The 20,337-nt window shown below is 38.6% G+C and overlaps 2 protein-coding genes across 4 annotated transcripts in view; both read right to left on the minus strand.

The window, feature by feature from the left end:
* The window catches only part of LOC136858229 (urea transporter 1), a 340,258-nt gene extending 334,013 nt beyond the window's left edge, over positions 1–6,245 (minus strand). For both annotated transcript variants that reach the window (XM_067137617.2, XM_067137616.2), the window contains exon 1: positions 5,985–6,245. The gene's annotated coding sequence lies outside the window, so the exon portion shown is untranslated. The remainder of the gene's footprint in view (positions 1–5,984) is intronic.
* LOC136858230 (F-box/LRR-repeat protein 2) overlaps positions 1–20,337 on the minus strand; it is a 64,484-nt gene that overhangs the window by 34,317 nt on the left and 9,830 nt on the right. The window contains exon 1 of one of the 2 annotated variants that reach the window (XM_067137619.2): positions 5,684–5,880. The exons of the other annotated variant lie outside the window; for it this stretch is intronic. The gene's annotated coding sequence lies outside the window, so the exon portion shown is untranslated. Of the gene's footprint in view, positions 1–5,683; positions 5,881–20,337 lie in introns of those variants that run through there. 2 annotated transcript variants of the gene reach the window in all.

A 20,337-nucleotide genomic window follows, 5' to 3' on the forward strand; every position in this document is an offset into this window, starting at 1 on the left:
GCTGAGTGGGTCAAACCGTTGAGGTGCTGGCCTTCTAACCACAACTTGACAGGTTCTATCCTGGTTCAGTCTGGTGGTATTTGAAGGTGCTCAAATATGTCAGCCTTACGTCAACAGACTTACTGGCATGTAAAAGAACTCCTGCAGGACAAAATTCCAGCACCTTGGTGTCTTCGAAAACCATCAAAAGAAGTTAATGGGACTTACATATAACAACATTATTATTAAAAGATCATTCTCTTCTTCAGCGAACTATTATTTCACAAATTCCAATAACTTGATTAAAATGATAAAATAATTTGTTTTTAAAGATCTTAAACTAATAAAATGGTCCACTCAGATAACATTATACACTTGTTCTTCTAGGACTGAATGTAAATTAGTTGTGGCAAGCAATGTAGTGCAGGTAATGGGAACGTAGTAGGGTTGTGACTTGTGACTTCTTAATTCTTGTTGGAAGTGTGTTCTAAACCTTACAGGAATAAAGGCTGTAGATCAATTATTATTTCATTTTTCTTTCTTTTTAACATACGAGTTTGCCAATTTAACCCGGCATTACTCGCTAGGTCTTTACGTGCACCATTATATCGATGACCTAGAATGAATACCTCGTATCTCACAAAGTTCTTGCTATCCATTATTTCCCTTAAGACTGGTTACGCCTTCCAGCCACACATGGATAAGCAGTCCATCAGAACAATGTTCGTTGTGTTCTTTCTTCCTATGCCGATGTGTGAAGGAAAATGAACCTTACCGTACTATATGAAAGTGTGTTTTCATGACTTATTTACTAACTCCTAGAGTATAATGTTTATAAGGTTCATTTTCCTTTACTCGCAAGCATAGGAAAATAAACCCACCGAACATTTTTCTGATGGACTGCATACTCAAATGTGGCTGGAAGGCGTGAGCAGTCTTAAGGGAAATAATGGATAGGAAGAACTTTGTGAGATACGAGGTATTTAATCTAGGCCAGCGATATATATATATATAAATAAAAATAATGGAGGTATTTTTAATACGTCAATTTGAGAGAGTTATTTATTTAGGAACACGAGAGAGTGGAGTGGCCACACGTGTTAACAAGCTACATCTATGGAGTCGAACTCTGCATTCGGGGGACGCATGGGTCGAACCCCTTCGTTGGCTGTCCTGACAAGGGAACTGTCCATACTGTCATATCGAAATCAACAATGAAATTTCGTCGAGAGGATGAGGGGTCCATAAGAAAGCAATGTACAAACATTCAGCCACCATTTTGATCTGTAAGGTCCTAAAATTGATAAGGAAATGTCCAACAGAATTGCACGCTTTAGCGTATAGCTAGACGTGGACAGCCCTGGTGTCCAGCTGAAGCGACCAGGTTACCATGAGCTTTCTGCGCTAGCCAGTTGACACATGTTCCTTTGAAAGAGCAGCCATGAATCCGGCTAATGTTCTAGAGCCGGGCTGGCCACAACAAGGACCATGAGCCGCATGTGGCTCGAGTCAGTCTCGTGAGGATCTTGACACCAAGCTTAGAGTAAAATTAATTTATATAATTAATGGAAACTAAGAACATCTCGCGGCTGGCGGCAGTCAGTAGCAGTGATGTGGAGCTTAATGTTATAGAATGATTTGAGATGACTTAAACCTTCATTTTCATTCCTGGAAAATCCTTTTGCTGTTGTTGTAGGGGATGGCTGTCCTCTTTCATCACCAATAAAAAGGATACAGCAGCTGTAGAGTTGGAGCTACTAGAAATGCCAGAGGACGAAGGAGTAAAAGGACTCAAACAAAGTTGCGTTTCTCCCATAGACTTTTGGACGAATGCTCCAAAAGAAGGGTATAGTGCGCATTGGTATCACCTAAATATCACTATAAAATTTGTCACAAATGGAACATAATAATTATTTTTACACATAACAAGTGAAAAATCCCTGGCAAATTAAGAAATATATGTTTTTTGGAGAATATTAATACGTACTTTACTACTTTACAAGTACATTTGGTGTTGTGCTCACAGTGACACACGTATGTCTTTTGTCTTGCACTTTGAACAATTTCGTGTGTGATATCTGTGTTCACTGAAGTTCTTTGCTTTCGTTTCATTCTTCACTTGTCAATGACATCATTTCATGAATTGTATCGCGATATGCAATATTTAATAGGCGACAAAATGATATGGCCAATGTATATAAGAAAAATTCAGTGGACTAGTGATTTCGTTCGAACAGAAATAAAAATATTTATTGGTCCAGGGATCATGCTATTTTTCTTTTGACCTCCATTTTGCTGTTTGTACTTGCTGTTTGTACTGGCCAAAGATAATGAGAATCTACAGACATAGCACTCCCATTCCACGGTGCTAGCCCTGGACCTGAATAAAGTAACAAAAGACGGCACCAGCAGCGAATGGACAAAGATAATGAGAATCCACAGACATAGCCCTCCCATTCCACGGTGCTAGCCCTGGACCTGAAGAAAGTAACAAAAGACAGCACCAGCAGCGTAGTACGACATAAACCAGTCCTGTCTACAAGCCTTAAGTATGTTTTCATATTTCTCAAATAACGACGGTATTTCTTAATTTGCCAGGGATTTTTCACTAGATATGTGTAAAAGCAATTATTATGTTCCATTTGTGACAAATTTTATAGTGATATTTGGGTGATACCTTTGCGCATCATACCCCAGAAGAAAAATGCCCACTAACAAAAGAGTATGCTAAGAGACTTATCTCAATCTTTGGGACTACATATGTGTGTGAATCACTGTACTAAACACTTAAATTCATTAAATCTAAATAGTGATCTTAACTAACTGATGAACATTTAAGTGAACTTGTGCAAACTGGGGTTACCAATTATCAACCAGATTTAAAAAAAAACTAACAGCAAAAATGAACACTCGAAAAAGCACTTCTCAAAAGTAAAATCTCATTCCTTGATGTGTACCTGAACAATAATGTTCTATGTAGTGTAGAAAATAAAGGTTCCTTCATTTGTTATAAAATGAAAAACGTGTCTTCATCTCATAAACCATTTTATAAACATGCTCCCAGATTTGTCTACTAAATTTGTGGCTCCCAAAATTAAGGTTAGTGGCCACCCCTGTTCTAGAGTATGCTTTACGTTATTTCCGTGAAAAAGGTTTCTCCTCTTCCCGTGAAATAACTTCAGAAGAAAGGGAGATGGGTCAACATGTGATCGAACTAATTTAAAATCATCCCATAGGTGCCAGCATCGTCTCATGAGTCTTGTCTGGAAAGAAAAAGTGACAGTGAAAGTGATAGTTGGAAGCAGAGACACCTCATCTGCATTATCTGAAAGGGAAAGCAGCACACCATTGCCAGGAACAAGATCTGTTACGGATCAATCCAGTGAAGACACACCGCAGTCACCTAGCAAATCTACTAGTTCAAGCTATTATTCCAGTCCACAGAAGAAAGTGAAACAAACTGTAGATCTTGCATACAAGAGGAAAGCTGTAAATTTATGGTTAAATAAGGGGAGTAAGAAGCGGCTTTCATTAACCACTGTTCGCAAAAGTTGTTGTAAGGTGACGTCACTACGACAACTGTACAGGTGGAAGAACCAATTAGAATCTACATCAGTAAGCCCCACTGAACACAGGAAATTGATGTATACAAAATTACTTTCTCGCTTTACAGAAGCAAGAAGACTGAAGCAGAATGTATACGATGAAGACCTGAGACTGTGTGACCTTGAAAATTTCAAGAGAAATTTCAATGGGGCGAAACAATTTCAGTGCATGTTCTAGTTGGTTGAGTACTTTTAAGAAAAAGTACAGAATAAAAAGTAGAAAAATTACAAAATTTGTATCCCATATGTATTTGCAAGAAGACAACGAAAAAGATAATGTAGCAAGGAAATTTGTGGAAGCAGTTACAGAGCAATTTTTAAAGTACACCCCTCCTTCAATATACAATACTGATCAGAGTGGTTTTGTGCGCGAAATGAAGGCGAAAAGGATTCTATCGTTTCTTGGTGAGAAACATACTAAAACAGTTGCTCAATCAGTTAGAGCACTCACCCATTTGTACACAATTATGCCTACAATTAGTATGGCCGGTACTCTTTTTCCGAAATTATTCATTGTACTACAGGAGGCAAATGGAACTTTCGGTCCGAGAGTTTCCCAAGAAATGTTTCATGCCAGAAATATAATTGTGACAGCCATAAAATCAGGAAAAATGAGGAAAAGGGAATTAAAGTATTGGTTTAAAGAATCCTTCTTCCCATTTGCGGAACAGAAGTGTTTGCTACTGCTAGATGCCTGGACTACATATAGTGAAAAGAGCTGTCTTGAAGACATTCCTCCAGGCAACAGTAAGCGGTAGAAATTCAGCATGACTTACCATACTTTTATAGCATGATAAGGATGTAACATGTTAGAAATCTTAGGTGGAATACCTTGTAGAGGAGATATGTGTTCACTGCGACATGCAAGAACCCACTCACCGTCCCCCAGAAGTAATTTTGCTTTTATAACCTAATGCAACTTATCACACGCCACTGTCCATCGCCTAACTCTGTACCAGCATTTCTATTGGGTAAGACACAATGGCATATGACGTCACTCCCAGTAATAAAGTGAAATGGATTCCGTTACCGCCCCGCGCATAAGAAATACACAACTTTGTCACTAACATACCCTAACGTATCCAGACCAATGGAAGTGTCACACAGGATACTAGAAGCCTAGGGCCGCTTTGCAGCTTCTAACCTGGAGGCTTACACCCCCAGACCCCCTTTGATCGATCCAGACTAATGGCTTTGTCACTAACCTACATATAATTTACAAAGTTTATTCCACCTACTCAATTCCATTGGGTAAAACACAAGGGCATATGACGTCACTCCCAGTAATGAAGTGAAATTAATTCCGTTACCACCCCGTGCACAAGAAATACACAACTTTGTTACTCACCTACCGTAACGTATCCAGACCAATGGAGGTGTCACGTGGGATACTAGAAGCCTAGGGCTGCTTTGCAGCTTCTAACCTGGGGGCTTACGCCCCCAGACCCCCTTTGCTTGATCCAGACTAATGGCTTTGTCACTAACCTACCCTAACCTACATATAATTTATAAAGTTTATTCCACCTACTCAATTCCATTGGGTAAGACACAATGGCATATGACGTCACTCCCAGCAATGAAGTGAAATGAATTCCGTTACCGCCCCTTGCAGAAGAAATACACAACTTTGTCACTAACCTATCCTAACGTAAATTATATGTAATCTTAATTCAATACAGAGCCAATAATGAAATTTATAACCTTGAATACCCTAACCTATCCAGACCGATGGCTTTGTCACTAACCTACCCTAATGTATCCGAACCAATTGTTTTGTCACTAACCTACCCTAATGTATCCAGACCAATGGAGGTGTCACGCGGGATGGATTCTAACATGGGGGCTTGATCCAGACCAATGGCTTTGTCACTATCCTACCCTAACCAATCCAGACAAAAACACTGGCGTACCCTACAATCGAACCAACAGGTCTAACTGAATTAAACTGAGGGGTTGGAGAACAAATAGCGAAAAGACAGCGCCAATTATTATGAAAATTCCCATAATACAAAACAGACCACGAAACCCTCCAAAAGTGAATTTGTCACTGAATATAGAATACCAGTGTATTAAACGAAACTGTATCGCTATAACGGTACCTTCAACTAGCCATTCGGAAATTAACATTGGACATCAACGTCGTCTGGTAGAAACACAAGAAAATAGTCATCAAATTCACACACAAGGAAGGGGCCACCAAAGAGTGTAAGTCACTGCAGGGAATAGGTGAACATTCCAAATTCCAATTTATATCTTCAGTGTTCATTTCTCAACACAATCAAACCAAACCTATGGTCACCGGCCACCGATGATCAAATTTGTTACACGTTGAACATGTCAACCAACTTACGTAGTACACATCATCCGCACACACTACCTCTTAAGCTTAAGCTACCTTACCTTGGCTTCGTACGAGTCGAAGAAATAATGTTGGCTACCCTTTCATACAAAAATGAAAATCGGAAATACAGCTGGTGGCCAGGTCCAATCACGAATCACACTCGAACACTCCCGTGCAATGAATTTCATGTAGTTCTGATCCGGTTGCTACACATTTTCTGTATTTCCTGCACAGTTCAGTTCATTTCCACTCTTTTTCTGTACCAGTGTTATGTGCTTAAGGAAATTCGGGTGCGAGAGATCAAACTTCACCATTGTCCAGTCTTTCCAATACTGATCATCAAGAGCAATTGTACTGTCGTTATAAAGTAGTAAAGCGGGGGGCGGGGACAGCAGTTGCGTCATTAGGCTAACATCTGTAGAAAATCATATGACTCAGCAGCGCGTTGATACAAACTGAAAACGTTATGGAGTTTTAAAGAATTTCCGAACGAGATTTCATAAATATATTAATGAACTTCTGCTCTAATTAACTACCGTAGTAATCAGCTGCGTAGCGAAATTGATTTAGGTATTCTTGATTGCTCAAGATTCCGGGATCGCATCCAGGCGCAGTCTATTTACGGTACAATCCATATCTACTGAAAGGACGTATGATTGTTGATATAATATTTACTTGCCGCATGATTTATCAGGATATTACTACTGATTGGCGATTACGATTCACCTGGAAGGACGTGTGTCCCCGGAAAAGATAGAAATAGCCTACACACTGAGAACCAAATTAATTCCAATAAGCAAAGGTGGCCAGGCACTAAAGCCCTGTACAGACGGCGACATTGCAATCTGTTGTTACCATTTATTGTACAATGTACTGGTATGCCTTCTGTCAGTAGCACATGAACACACGATACCTTAAATGGTACAAATTCTGTCAGGAAAATGGCTGATAATGAAATCGAGTCGGTGGTAGCTGCCGTACAAGTTGTTATTTCTGTGGTAATTTTGCGACGCCGCCGAAGAAGAAAATTACGCTGGAAGAGTAGAAGATGGTGGACAAAACCGTGGATATTACGGCGAGACGAAGGTGGACACGAATTACAGTCTCTTGAATGATGAGCTGAGGACAGAGGACACTGATTCCTACAAGAGCTTTTTGAGGATGAATGAACAGGCTTTCAACAAACTGCTACAGTTAGTTGCGCCCAAACTCACGAAGCAAAATACAGTCATGCGAGAAATTCTGAGTGATTGAACCGTGTTTTCTTGAAACATATCCTCGGCATCAAAGCATCAGCGCCCATGTGACAGTTTGTAGGGGGGGGGGGGGGGGGGTGCCAGACCAAGGATACCTACGTAGTATTTTTAATATTTTGGAAGATAAATGGCAACTAGTATTCTGTGGTAGAATAACCCCCGGTGTTCACTGCCTGTTGGTCGGGAACGGTACTACCGCTTCTACGTATTACCGGTACTGACTTTTAAATCATTTTCTTGAAAGGAAAACACCTGACTAGACTAGATTTTTGCCTTTCTCTGAGAGCTAGAGGGGGGGCCGCGGCCCTACCCTGCCCCCGGGTATGGGCGCCCTTGCGATCAAAGACAATGCTCGGCATTGATTGTATGATTATCTTTATAGGTTTGTCCTTGCTCTCCGATTTTTTTATTTGCTAGTTGCTTTACGTCGCACCGACACAGATAGGTCTTATGGCGACGATGGGATAGGAAAGGCCTAGGAGTGGGAAGGAAGCGGCCGTGGCCTTAAATAGGTACAGCCCCAGCATTTGCCTGGTGTGAAAATGAGAAACCACGGAATACCATCTTCAGGTCTCCGATTTTTAGCAACAGGAGAGAGCTACAGGAATTCAATGTTCTCATTTTGAATTCCTGTAAGTACAATCTCTACAATTATTCCCGAGACGTGTGCAGCAATTTACCACAGCTTGAAGGAAACGTACATGAAGGTATGCCCATATTTTTTAAAAATTTAGTATGCTTTAAGTTACATTTTATGTGTTTACCTGATGTTTTTATGCTAATATTATGTTTTTTCTCTAGTTCCCATCAACAGAAAACGAATGGAGGCAAATATCACGGCGGTTTGAAGAATCATGGAACTTTCCGAATTGTCTTGGTGCTTTAGACGTAAAGCATCTAGAATTCCGACCACCGAGAAGTATGGGCTCTTATTTCTATAATTACAAGGGGAGAAATAGCATTGTTTTGCTTGCACTTGTAGATGCACAGTACAGATTTATTTTTGTGGATGTTGGTTGTAATGACAGGATAAATGATGGAGGTGTATCATGAACAGTCCGCTTTACTACATTGTTACCCCCAACACAAACAATTTTTCTCCTCCAGAAATATTACCTGGAACTGAAACTGCAACACCTTACACAATAGTTGCAGATGATGCCTTCCCATTGCATGAACATATCATGAAACCGTACAAGGGCAATCTTACTCAACAACAGAAAGTATTCAATTATCGTTTAAGCAGGGCAAGAAGAACATCCGAAAACGCATTTGGAATATTTTAATGGAAAAAAATGGAACTTCCAGTTGAAACTGTAGAATTAATAACATTGTCTGCATGTGCACTGCATAATTTTTTATTGGAAACCTGTGGTAACAAGTACATGGGACAGTTGGAAATGGAAGATACAGATACGTGTGTCATTACTCCAGGAGAATGGAACAATGGTCTTATGAGGATTGATAGATCTAAAGTTGGTGTACACAGATCAGGAGGTACACTTTTATGATTACAAAACTGAGAAAATGTTGCTTGGATGTGTGATTTTAACAAAGTTTAGTCCAAATTGTAAAAGTGATATACTATAGAACGAAAATATTACTTGTAAGAATGTGTTATTTTTTGGAAAGAAGTAATTTTTGACAATTCTCTCTACTCGTTTTCTCTCTCCTGTAGGTCCTCTTCCTGTATGGAGAGCAATACTTCTGAAATCTGCCTTTTAGCTTTCAAAACCAATTTCCTGTTTTTTATACTTTCCAGTGTTATGGAGACTAGTTCCCCTAGGACATCCAAGTCATTTTTTACTTCTTTAGTTTTTCTTACATTCTCAAGAATGCTGTGTGCTTTGTTAAGAATGTCTGTTTCTTGCGCGGTTGTGTCTCTGTACCTCTTTCTTTTTTTAGTAGTTACTCCACTAGTGGATGGAGTGCTGCAAGTTGATGAAGAAATACTGGCAATGGTTACAGGCTGCAGATGTTCATTTGAATCTTCAGGAACCACCCATTCTTCAATCAGAGAGGAGTCTTCAAAATCAAAATCAGGGGAAACTGTCTGAGATTGAGACTTGTCCTAAAACGAAAAGAAATATGTGACATGCGGTTAATGCTTTCTTCATTATTATTATTATTATTACTATTTATAGCACGTATTTCGATTTGAAACAATAATGAGGCTATATCTAAGAATGCATGTGATCACTATAGCCTCTATGCACTAGTGCATATACGGTAACAGCTTCAGCAGCTGTGGGGCCGACAAAATTTCCCTATCAAAATCTGTCTCCCAATTCGAACAAGTGCGTCTTTTAACCTCATAAAAGTAATAAACTATTTAATAATATCGAATAGGTTTGACAATTGTATGTTGGGGGTACACGATCATGTTAATTATAATTATGTATTTAAGCTGACTCCTTATCTCCAACACACAATTACGCAATTTATTAGTCGTAAAAATCTATGTTTTGAGATGGAACAATTTCCTTACCGTCACTATGTCATCAGAAGCTGGTACCAAACTCACTTCTGCATTACAAGTTCCTCGCCTTGGGAGAACATGTTCTGCTAGAAAACGTAGCTTTTCAAAATACCAGCTTGTCGGCTTAGGCCTATATATTTGCCCTGAGCCTGCTCCACTTTTCTTCGACTGTTTGATCTTATTCAGTTCAGCCACAAACGAGGTTCGTAAATTTTTCATTTTCATCATGTCGCTAGCAGTTGAAGATCTAACCTCACTCAATGCACCTGCAATTCTTTCCAGAGCTTCTTTTCTGATATGTTTATTGTGGTAATGTGGAGACTTGGTGTTATATAAACAAGTCTCTTCTTTGTAGGCATTGATTAAAACTTCCACTGCCAGCCTGTTCTACTACATTTTATCATACACAGACACTGATAGCACTATTTCAATAACCTGTACTAAGCTGAAATGGCTAGGAAGATGGCACAATATCTGGCGTCATTTGTTGGCATGCAATCTACAAGGAAGTTCATTGCTTGCCACCAGATTGTAAGCAGTGTCAATGTTCACACGAAAACATTGTGTTATTGCGCCACACCATCCCTTGATCTATACAGTATCGACAGACGAATATTATATTTATTTTTTTTATTTATTTTTTTTAAATCTAAGAATTTCATTTTTGTCCGTATTGAACTGAGAATATTATACAACCTTCCTTCTTTGCTTTTCTTTATCATCAACTCCTCAAGGATCCTTCATGGCCTGTACGTAAACAGCTGTGCAATCACTCATTTACAAATACAGGGTCTCTCTTATAAACACAGACTGAGCGCATGGTGTTTGTACTCTACGCTACAGCAGCTGCCTCAGCTCAACTTACGCCGCGCGCGGCCGCCCTGCTTTAAGCGTGTATACAATCTTATATGAAATCATATCTTATAAAAGATACCAGAAGTGTCATCCTTCATAAACACCATTAGGATTTTCTGCACATCAATAGCGAGAGTTATAACTGTTCACACGACCATTAAGATGAAAGCAGGCCTCATCTGAAAGGAACACAAGCTGTGGGTCGAATAAACGATCATTCAGCGATGCAAGATACCACTCACAATATCTCACTCTTGTGGCTGGATCAGCAGGTTTTAAACAATGGGCCCGCATAAACCCATACAGTTTGATGTGTAACAGCTTTGCAGCTCTGTGTGCAGAAGAAAACAAAACCCCTACTTGTGCTAATTTTGTGAGTAATTTATTCGGTTACCATTCAAGATTCACACCAATGTCATCTAGCTTTTCTTCTGTTAACTGTTTGTGTGCACGCATGTTTTTTTATTGAGCACTGAGCCAGGAGTTTCTTTATTTACAGTTACATGAATCTGTGTTGACTTCACCAGGAAACTTCTGAACAAATGCATTGCGTCTCCATCGAACTGACTCATACCTATGGTGTTGCAATGATAACTGTCTCACCAAGTTAACAGCTGAGATTATTATTATTATTAAAGCGTCTTTATTGTGGCAAAGATTCAGGCTGGCTATTGATTCTAGGTTGAACACGTGCATACTCCTTGCAAGGTCAAGAACTATGTGCGCACCTCCCGTACAGCTGCTTAGGTCTCGGAGAGTAGAAACGCCTCTGGACGGTGTGGGTTTATAGTAATTCAATAATATTACAAAAGTTTATTGAGATCCACCTATTCAATACATATTGGGTTCTTAAAATTAAGGTTTACATCTTATCATACTAATTTAACAGGACATGTTTATAGTGTCAAAATCAAACTAATCAGATAAGCTGATGATGATGATGCTTGTTGTTTAAAGGGGCCTAACATCTAGGTCATCGGCCCCTAATGGTACCAAATGAGACAAAATATAACAATTTAAAAGTTCAAAATCATCCACTGACCAGAATAAAAAACGAGATGATGATGAATGAATGGATATGAATTTAAAACAATCAGTGGATCCGACCTGCAATGCCCCACCTTCCCAGAAACTATCATAAACAATAGTATTACTGACCAAGGGACTGCTTCTAAAGCACAATCCTGAATCGAGGATGCTTGATGTCTAAAGGGGTCCAAAGTCCAGGCCATTGGCCCCTCATAATGGTACTTATCACTAGTAAAGTAGAACCATGGTATTTATCATATTGCGGTACTAATCAAAAGTAGCGTAGACTTGCCGTATTCCACACATTATGGTACTACTCACAGGTAATGTAATGCGCGCATGTAACACAGACCTATGGTGTTTCTCACATTGCGGCCCTACTTACAGGCAACGCAAACCTCTGGTGTTCCTCACATAGTGGGTACTAATCATAGGCAATGCTGTCCCACTGTGCCGCTCATATAGTGGTATTAATCACAGGCAATGCCCAGACCTGTGGTGTTTCTCACATTCATTCATTCATATCCTACGTTGTTCCATCTGTACGATGAGTCAATGAAGCCCCTCCACCAACTTCTGTCTTTGTACTTTTCTCCTTCTTCAGTGTTGTCTCAGTCCCCTCCTCGTTGCTGAATGTCGTTTTTCACCATGTCTGTATATCGCATTCTTGGCTGCCCTCTTGGTCTTGAATATTTTAACTGCAGATCATACATTTTTCTGGGTATGCGATCAGGATCCTAACCATTCGAGTCTACGCAGAGTTATGTTATCCTGCATTCTGCCAACCTGAGCCATGTCCCTGATGTTTTCATTACAAATTTTATCTCATCTTGTTTTGCCAACCATCGCTCGGACAAATCTCATTTCAGCTGCCTGAATCCTTGCTTCATCCTTTTTCCTCGTAGTCCAGGTCTCACTCCAATATGTCAAAATTGGCATGTAATAAATCAGATAAATTGCTCGCTTGCATTTCAATGGTACTTTTGGATTCCATATTAGGTCTCTGACAACTCTATAGAATGTTCCTCCAGCTTGAATCCTGCTGGTAAGGTCCTCTTCAATGGAGCCTGTTGCTGATATCATGCTTACAGTATTTGAATTTGTTGGACATCATGAGTTGTTTACCCTCTATTTCAATGTAACCTTCAGGTTCACCATTTCTCTGCATAACCAACACTTCACTTTTTTCCTGACTGAATCTTAGGCCGTACCCTTTAGCTGTCACTGTCCATGCGTTGATCTGATCCTGAAGTTCCTCCTTGGAATCTCCCCATATACAGATGTCATCAGCAAGTAGCATGACTTTCATTTTGTTGTCACCAACGTTTTGGCATACTTGTTGAATCTCATTCATCACAATAACGAAGAGAATAGGTGACAGAACTCCACCTTGTCTTAGGCCTGTAGTTATTCTAAAGGGTTCCGTCATTCCTGGTGGTGTTTTGATGTGACTACTGATGTCTTCATATAAATTCTCAATTCATTTTATTATGTCTTTATTGATTCCACTGTTTCTCAGCACTTCCCAGACTTTGTCCCTGCTTACATCAAAGGCCTTTTTGATATCCAGGAAGGCCAGCCAAAGGGCCTTATTATGTTCATAATACTTCTCCATTAGCTGACACAGTCCAAATATTAGATCAACTGTTGATCTGCCTTTCTGGAGTCCATATTGGTCCTCTGATAGCTTTAATTCTATCAATGGTCTTATTTTCCTTTCTAAAATCCTTTCATACAGTTTTCCCACTTAGAAAGTTAATGTAATTCCTCTGTAATTGGAACATTTCTTCCTGTCACCTTTCTTAAAGAGTGGAATGATGATACCTTTTTTCCAATCTGCTGCTATCTGCCCATCCTTCCATATCTTGTGAACAAGTCTATACATCCACTGCTTTCCTGATAATTTCACCACAGACTTCATCAATGCCTGGAGATTTTCCTGTTTTGATGTATTTCCATGCAAATTCTGTGTGTTTCTCACATAATGGTACTAATTACAGGCAACGTAAACCCATGGTGTTCCCGCATGTAGTGGTACTAATCACGGGTACTGTAAATCCCATCCTGATTCACACTTGTTGCTACTAATATCAAACCTATTGTGTACCTAACGTACTGGTACTACTCGCAAGTAAAGGCGACCCATGGTGTTCCCCGCTTGATGGTACTAATTACAAGTAGTGTCATGGTTCTGAATCTATCATCCCTTGGGCGACCCTTATGACAGGCAGGGGATACCGTGGGTGTATTCTTCATCTGCGTCCCCCACCCACAGGGGGTTGTGTGTTTGGTCCACAAGAGCTATTTTATTTAGCTCAAGTCCATCGGCAAGCCGGTTAGGACTCCCCTATCCGCCACCTGGGAGTATAACCTTTCCCCCTGCTACGCCAGCGTAGTAGGTTCGTGGATCAAGTAAGCTACCGGTACCTGTAGTTCTTAACTATACCCATACATAACAATGTCATCAGCAAATAGCATACATTTTACTACCTCAATTGGCATCTCTTCTACATTGGTTTGGATTTTATCTCTGACTGTGTGAATAATAAAGCGTGAAACACACTTCCCTACCTCAAGCCTGTCCCAATTTTGAATCACATGGTTAGTCATAATTTTGTTCTCTATGCTTTCAGTTTCACTCTTGGTATGAAACTAATACCATTTGCATGATTTTATCAAGTTTGCTTTCCACAACGTTTTTAATACCAGGTTTCTTGGACAGATACTGTACACCTCTTATATACCTCTATTAGGTATTCACTGGGTATTGCTGTCATCTCTACTAACACAAAACACTCAGAATTATTCTACATATAGAAAAGTCATTAACCCTTCAGTCCTATGCATTGTTGGCCAAGTAATGTCTTGTTCTTTGTGCTTTCTTGATACTCTTCCTTTTTTTTTTTTTTTTTCCTACACACCCATTCTTCCTCTACACTTCCTGTCTCTCCCATTTATTTAAGGTGTGTCTGAAACATTTCCGTTATATATTTTCCCTACAATATGTTCTTTTACCACACATTTATCATAGCTATCAGTACTCTATGATTCTTCAAGATTCACTGGGTATCGCTGTCATCTCTACTAACACAGTATGTCCACAATCTGGAAAGTCAGTGGTCAGGCAAAGACAATGTGGTTAGGGAAATCAGTCTAATTTTTGGAAAATTCAAGGAATTTTCCCCAATTATTGAACTTGAGGGGAATTTTTTTCCCAAACCTGCTGTAACCCCAGTTATAGTAGATATTTGTTTAGATGGTCGACACTAATGATTGTTATGGTCAATTCATTATTGCCTCATTATCCTGGATACTAAAAGGATCTGCCAACTGCTTAGTACATAGTGGGTTGAAGTGCATAACTGCCACATCATTGAGCAGCCATTCAGCTTTTGCTGTGTTGGTCATTAATTTAAAAATTATTTTTTATTTGTGTGAAGTTTATAAAATAAACATAAAAACAAATTAAACTGAAAACCAGGAAGAGAAGAGTTAGGCTAGCTATGGAAATGGTGGAGGCTGGTTTTCCTTGCCTTCCTTTTTCTGAATAAGGAATTGTCCAAATGAAATACTGTAGCTGAATGTTCATTTTACAATTCACTGGTTGGTCAGGGAATAGTCAGGAATTTTTTCTTTCAAATTAGTGTGGACACCCTGCAAACAGTTTCTGACTCCTTTCCTTGATCAAACATAATCCATCATGATTCTGATTTTGTTATGCCAACTATAACATGTTATTTACTTCCTAAACAATGTCAATCAATTATTAATGATCTCCATTTAGGGCTGTCATCCAGGTGACAGATTCCCTATCAGTTTTTTACCTACCCTTTTCTTAAATGTTTTCAAAAAACTTAGAAATTTATCAAACATTCCCCTTGCTTGTTTATTCCAATCCCTTACCCTCTCATGCTATAAATGAATATTTACCTCTTCAATTCCAACTTTATCTTCATTACCTTTTCCTACTTTTAAAGGCTTGTATCAAAAATCAATCAATACTGATCTGCATTAAGCTTGTTCACCTACTAATGTCAATCCACACCACCTCTCCATTGACAGCTCGGAACCTATCACTTATCATAAGGGAACCTGAAATATTGGTCCCAAATGAGTAAATTTATAATACCAATATAGTTGGTCAGTTATTGGACATTATAAATTTTCCAGCTAACTCATTCCTAGTTGCCAGGGCGAGCATGTCCTCTCCTTATTCCCAAGTCTTCCCAGACCAAAGTTTGCAAAATTTTCATAACACTACTCCTCAGTAGGAAGTCGCCCATAACAAATCATGCTGCTTTCCTTTGGATCTTTTCCAGTTCTCATATCAAGTAGTCCTGGTGTGGATCCCTCCCATACACTAGAACCATACTCTAACTGAGGCCTTACCAAAGACTTATATGCTCTTTCTTTTACATCCATACTATACAACCCATAAAAATCAAATAATCATTAATGATCTGCATTTAGGGCTGTCACATAGGTGGCAGATTACCTGTCAGTTGCTTACCTAGCTTTTTCTTAAATGTTTTCAAAGAACTTCAAAATTTATTGAACATTTCCCTTAATAATTTATTTCAGTCCCTTACTCCTCTTCTTATAAATGAATGTATGTCCCAATTTGTCCTCTTGAATTCCAACTTTATCTTCATATTATGATCTTTCCTACTTTTAAAAGCTCCGCTCAAGCTTATTAGTCTACTAATGTTATTCCATGCCATCTCTCCACTGATAGATTGAAACATACTGCATGATAAGTAAAAGTCTTTCAAGAATAACATTTACTATGTCCACCTATTCAATACAATTAAATTCTGTAGTGATTAAATCCTACATGAATTACATATACTAATTAGGTACATGTTTCGCCCTAGTTTTGGGCATCTTCAGCCTAATGATAATCTTAAGGTCAAGTCTTTAAACCAATTAAACATTTGAACTTAAAACTAAACACAATGGTCTTATGCTTAAAAAAGTTTTTTACAAGAGGTTGTGCTTTAGGTGATATTTACATAAGTTGAAAATGTGCACATTAATTAAAACCCAGAATTTGTGACAAAGCAATTAAAACTATCATATATTGACTAAAAATTGTCCAAAGTGCAAATTGGAATTGATAGTTTATACAATTGTGTTCATCCAAAGGTGCTTATGATCACCTATGTCGTAAGTACGGCAGTTACAACACCGGAACCGTGGTATGTCGATCTTGTTCAGCTTGAATATTCCATTAGGAAGAAGCGCGGTTGGATGGTACTGTTTTAGAGGTTAAAAACGTGTATGTTGGAAAATGTTGTTAATATCATTCATTGATCAGGTGCTCATCTGATAAAATGTTTCCAGAAATTTTGTGCCGTTCTTATCGGATTAATGTTCCCATTGGTACATTGTTCTACCCTTGGGATGATTTATGAGTATTGTCTGTAGTTGTCCAGTCGGATGTTAACTGGAACCACTTGTTCCGGTTCCGTCTGAACAACTTGGTTTAAAGACTTGACCTTAAGATTATCATTAGGCTGAAGGTGCCCAAAACTAGGATGAAACATGTACCTAATTAGTATATGTAATTCATGTAGGATTTATTCACTACAGAATATAAATGTATTGAATAGGTGGACACAGTAAATTTTATTCTAGAAAAAATTTTACTTATTGTTATCTTCAATACGGAACACACATAAGATTAGTTACTTGTAACATACTACGTGGTCGAGCTCTTGTCTCCTTACTCCTAAGTCTTCCCAACCCAAAGTTTGCAACATTTTCCTAACACTACTCCTTTGTCGCAAATCACCCACAACAAATCGTACTTTCCTTTGGATCTTTTCCATTTCTCATATCAAATAGTCCTGGTGCAAGTCCCACACAGTGGAACCATACTTTAATTGGGGTCCTACCGGAGACTAATACACCCTCTCCTTTACATCATAACCCTCATAGCCATGTGAAGAGATCTGTAACCTTTCTTAACAACCTCATAAATATGATTACCCCAATGAAGATCATTTCTTATATTAATACCTGGTACTGTACTTACAGTGATCGCCATGAGGTACTATCACTCCTTCAACACAGTAATTAAAATTGAGAGGACTTTTCCTTTGGTGAAACTTACAACCTGACTTTTCATCCCGTTTTCCATCATACCATTGCTGCAGTCCACCTCATATTGTCTAGGTACCCCTGCAGTAGCTCACAATCCTGCAACTCATTTATTATTCTATACAGTATAACATCATCTGCAGTTCTTTACTCACATCATGTGTATATACAAAAACTTAAAGGTCCACTAATACTGCCCTGTGGGACCCCATCTTAATCATTATAGGATCAGCTAACACTTCACCTACACTAATTTTCTGAGTTCTGTTTTCTAGATATGTAGCCACCCATTCTAACTACTCTTTTGTCTAGTCCAATAGTCCTCATATTAGTCAGTAATCTCCCACGATCCACTCATCAAAAATCTTGGATAGGTCAATAGCAATACAGTCCATTTGACCTGAATCCAAAATGTCTGCTGTGTCTTCCTGGAATCCTACAAGAGAAATGATATAATGGATGCAGAAATTTTCTTGGGAATATTCATTCTGGTGAAAGAGGAATTTGTAAGCTATGAAGTTAAAGATGACAAACATGAAATTCTAGATGTACAGACTTGGAATCGTTGGCACAGTCTTTTCTTAAATAATTGCAAAGAATTTAGGAATGTATTGAACATCCCCCTTGGTAAATTATTCCAATCCCTAACTCCCCTTCCTATAAGTGAATATTTGCCCCAATTTGTCCTCTTGAATTCCAACTTTATCTTCGTATTGTGATTTTTCCTACTTTTAAAAAGATCACACACACTTATTCATCTACTAATGTCATTCCATAGCATCTCTCCACTGACAGCTCAGAACATACCACTTAGTCAACCAGCTCATCTCCTTTCTCCCAAATCTTCCCAGCCCAACTTTGCAACATTTTTGTAATGCTACTCTTTTGTTGGAAATAATCCAGAGCAAATAGAGCTGTTTTTTCTTTAGATTTTTTTCCAGTTCTCAAATCAAGTAATCCTGGTGTGGGTCGCATACACTGCAACCATACTCTAGTTGGGGTCTTACCAGAGACGTACATGCCCTCTCCTTTACATCCTTAATACAACCCCTAAATACCCTCATAACCAAATGCAGAGATTTGTACCCTTTATTTACAATCCCGTTTATATTATTACTCCAATGAAGATCTTTGATAATTGAAGGAGTTTGTTATATGTGACTCCAAAACATTCTACATAGTTCCTAATTTAGAGGTATACTGTGATCTGCAGCCAGAAGGGCAGTATAAGGTGTTGAATACACCAGCTGACATTGCTCATCGTTTGCTCCAACCATGGAAAGAGAAAAATAGAAATGTAACTTGTGATAACTGGTACACCATTTACCCTTTAGCAGTGTCTCTTTTGAAGGACAAGTTAAGAATGCACTCTTCTAGTTGAAGACCCTAAAACTAAATAATGCTGAAATACCGAGACAATGTGGAAGTGATTTTGAAGTGGTTAAGTTGAAGAATTTTAGGCATACCTGGCTGCATGTTTCATTTCAAAAAGTTTACAGAATAATTTAGTTACATAAAACAGTTTTCAAGTTTTAGAATCAAAGGATGAAGAGGTAAACATAGAATGTGACTCAATCGCAGTGTTGAAAAGACTAAGAAAATCCTGTCAGCGATCATAGCAGAAAGAAGTCCGTACTTTAATTAAGGGGGGACTCTATAACAAGAAATGTTGGACCCGAATTTGGAGAGGTTATTGTGTACTGCTATCCAGGCATATGAGCGGCTCAACCAGCAGCACGTCAACAGTCACAGTATTAAAGAAAATACTGACGCTTTGATTGTTTTATTGGCACAAACAATATTTCTCAATTTCCCAACACCCAGTGACATAATATCCGAGACTGATGCATTTATTACTGTGATAAAAAGGGGGTTTCCAGCAGCAAAGCTTTATCTCAGTGGCGTTTTATACCGACAAAATGTTGATTATCATTATATAGATGCTGTAAACTCAACTCTTGACTGGTTATGCCATAACAGAGTTCTTTTCGTCGATACTGATAGTTGGCTTAGAGACGACGATTTTGATAAAGATAGAAGAGCAATTTCTGAGTTTAGTAAACTTCTCAACAGAATATCTAGAAGAATGCTCTTGGGAAACTAATTTAAAAAATGGGGGGTGCTGCAAGTCCTAATGGCCAAAACTTATGTGATACAGTAATTGATTTAGAAAGTACAACCCACATCAAGAAAGAAATACATGTAGAAAGGGAATCAGTTCACAGAGGTCAGATACATAATCCTAGGAAGGCACCAAAGACATCAGTAAAAAGGTTAGTTGAACACTTTAGAGGATATTATCAAAATGTAAATATACTTCGAAGCAAACTAACTGAACTTAGACTTTATTCATGTTTAGCTGACTATGACTTTATGATATTAATGGAAACAAACTTAAATGATGAAATAAGTGATAAGGAACTTGGACTCGAGACATATTCAATTTTCAGATGTGATAGGTCTTCCTTAACGAGTATGAAGGCATCTCATGGGGGTGTAATGATCTCTATTAGCAAGAGGTTTAAACCTACTCTGTTACCATACAATAGCACAGTTGAACAGTTGTTTGTGCCCCTGACTTTTAACAACACAAAATTAATCATTGGTGCTGTATACATTCTACCCAGGTCTCTTGCCCAAAAATATTTAAACCACTGTGTTGCTGTTCAAAAATTATCTCAAATCATGACA

The sequence above is a fragment of the Anabrus simplex genome, chromosome 1, assembly GCF_040414725.1.
Source record: "Anabrus simplex isolate iqAnaSimp1 chromosome 1, ASM4041472v1, whole genome shotgun sequence".
Lineage (NCBI taxonomy): Eukaryota > Metazoa > Arthropoda > Insecta > Orthoptera > Tettigoniidae > Anabrus > Anabrus simplex.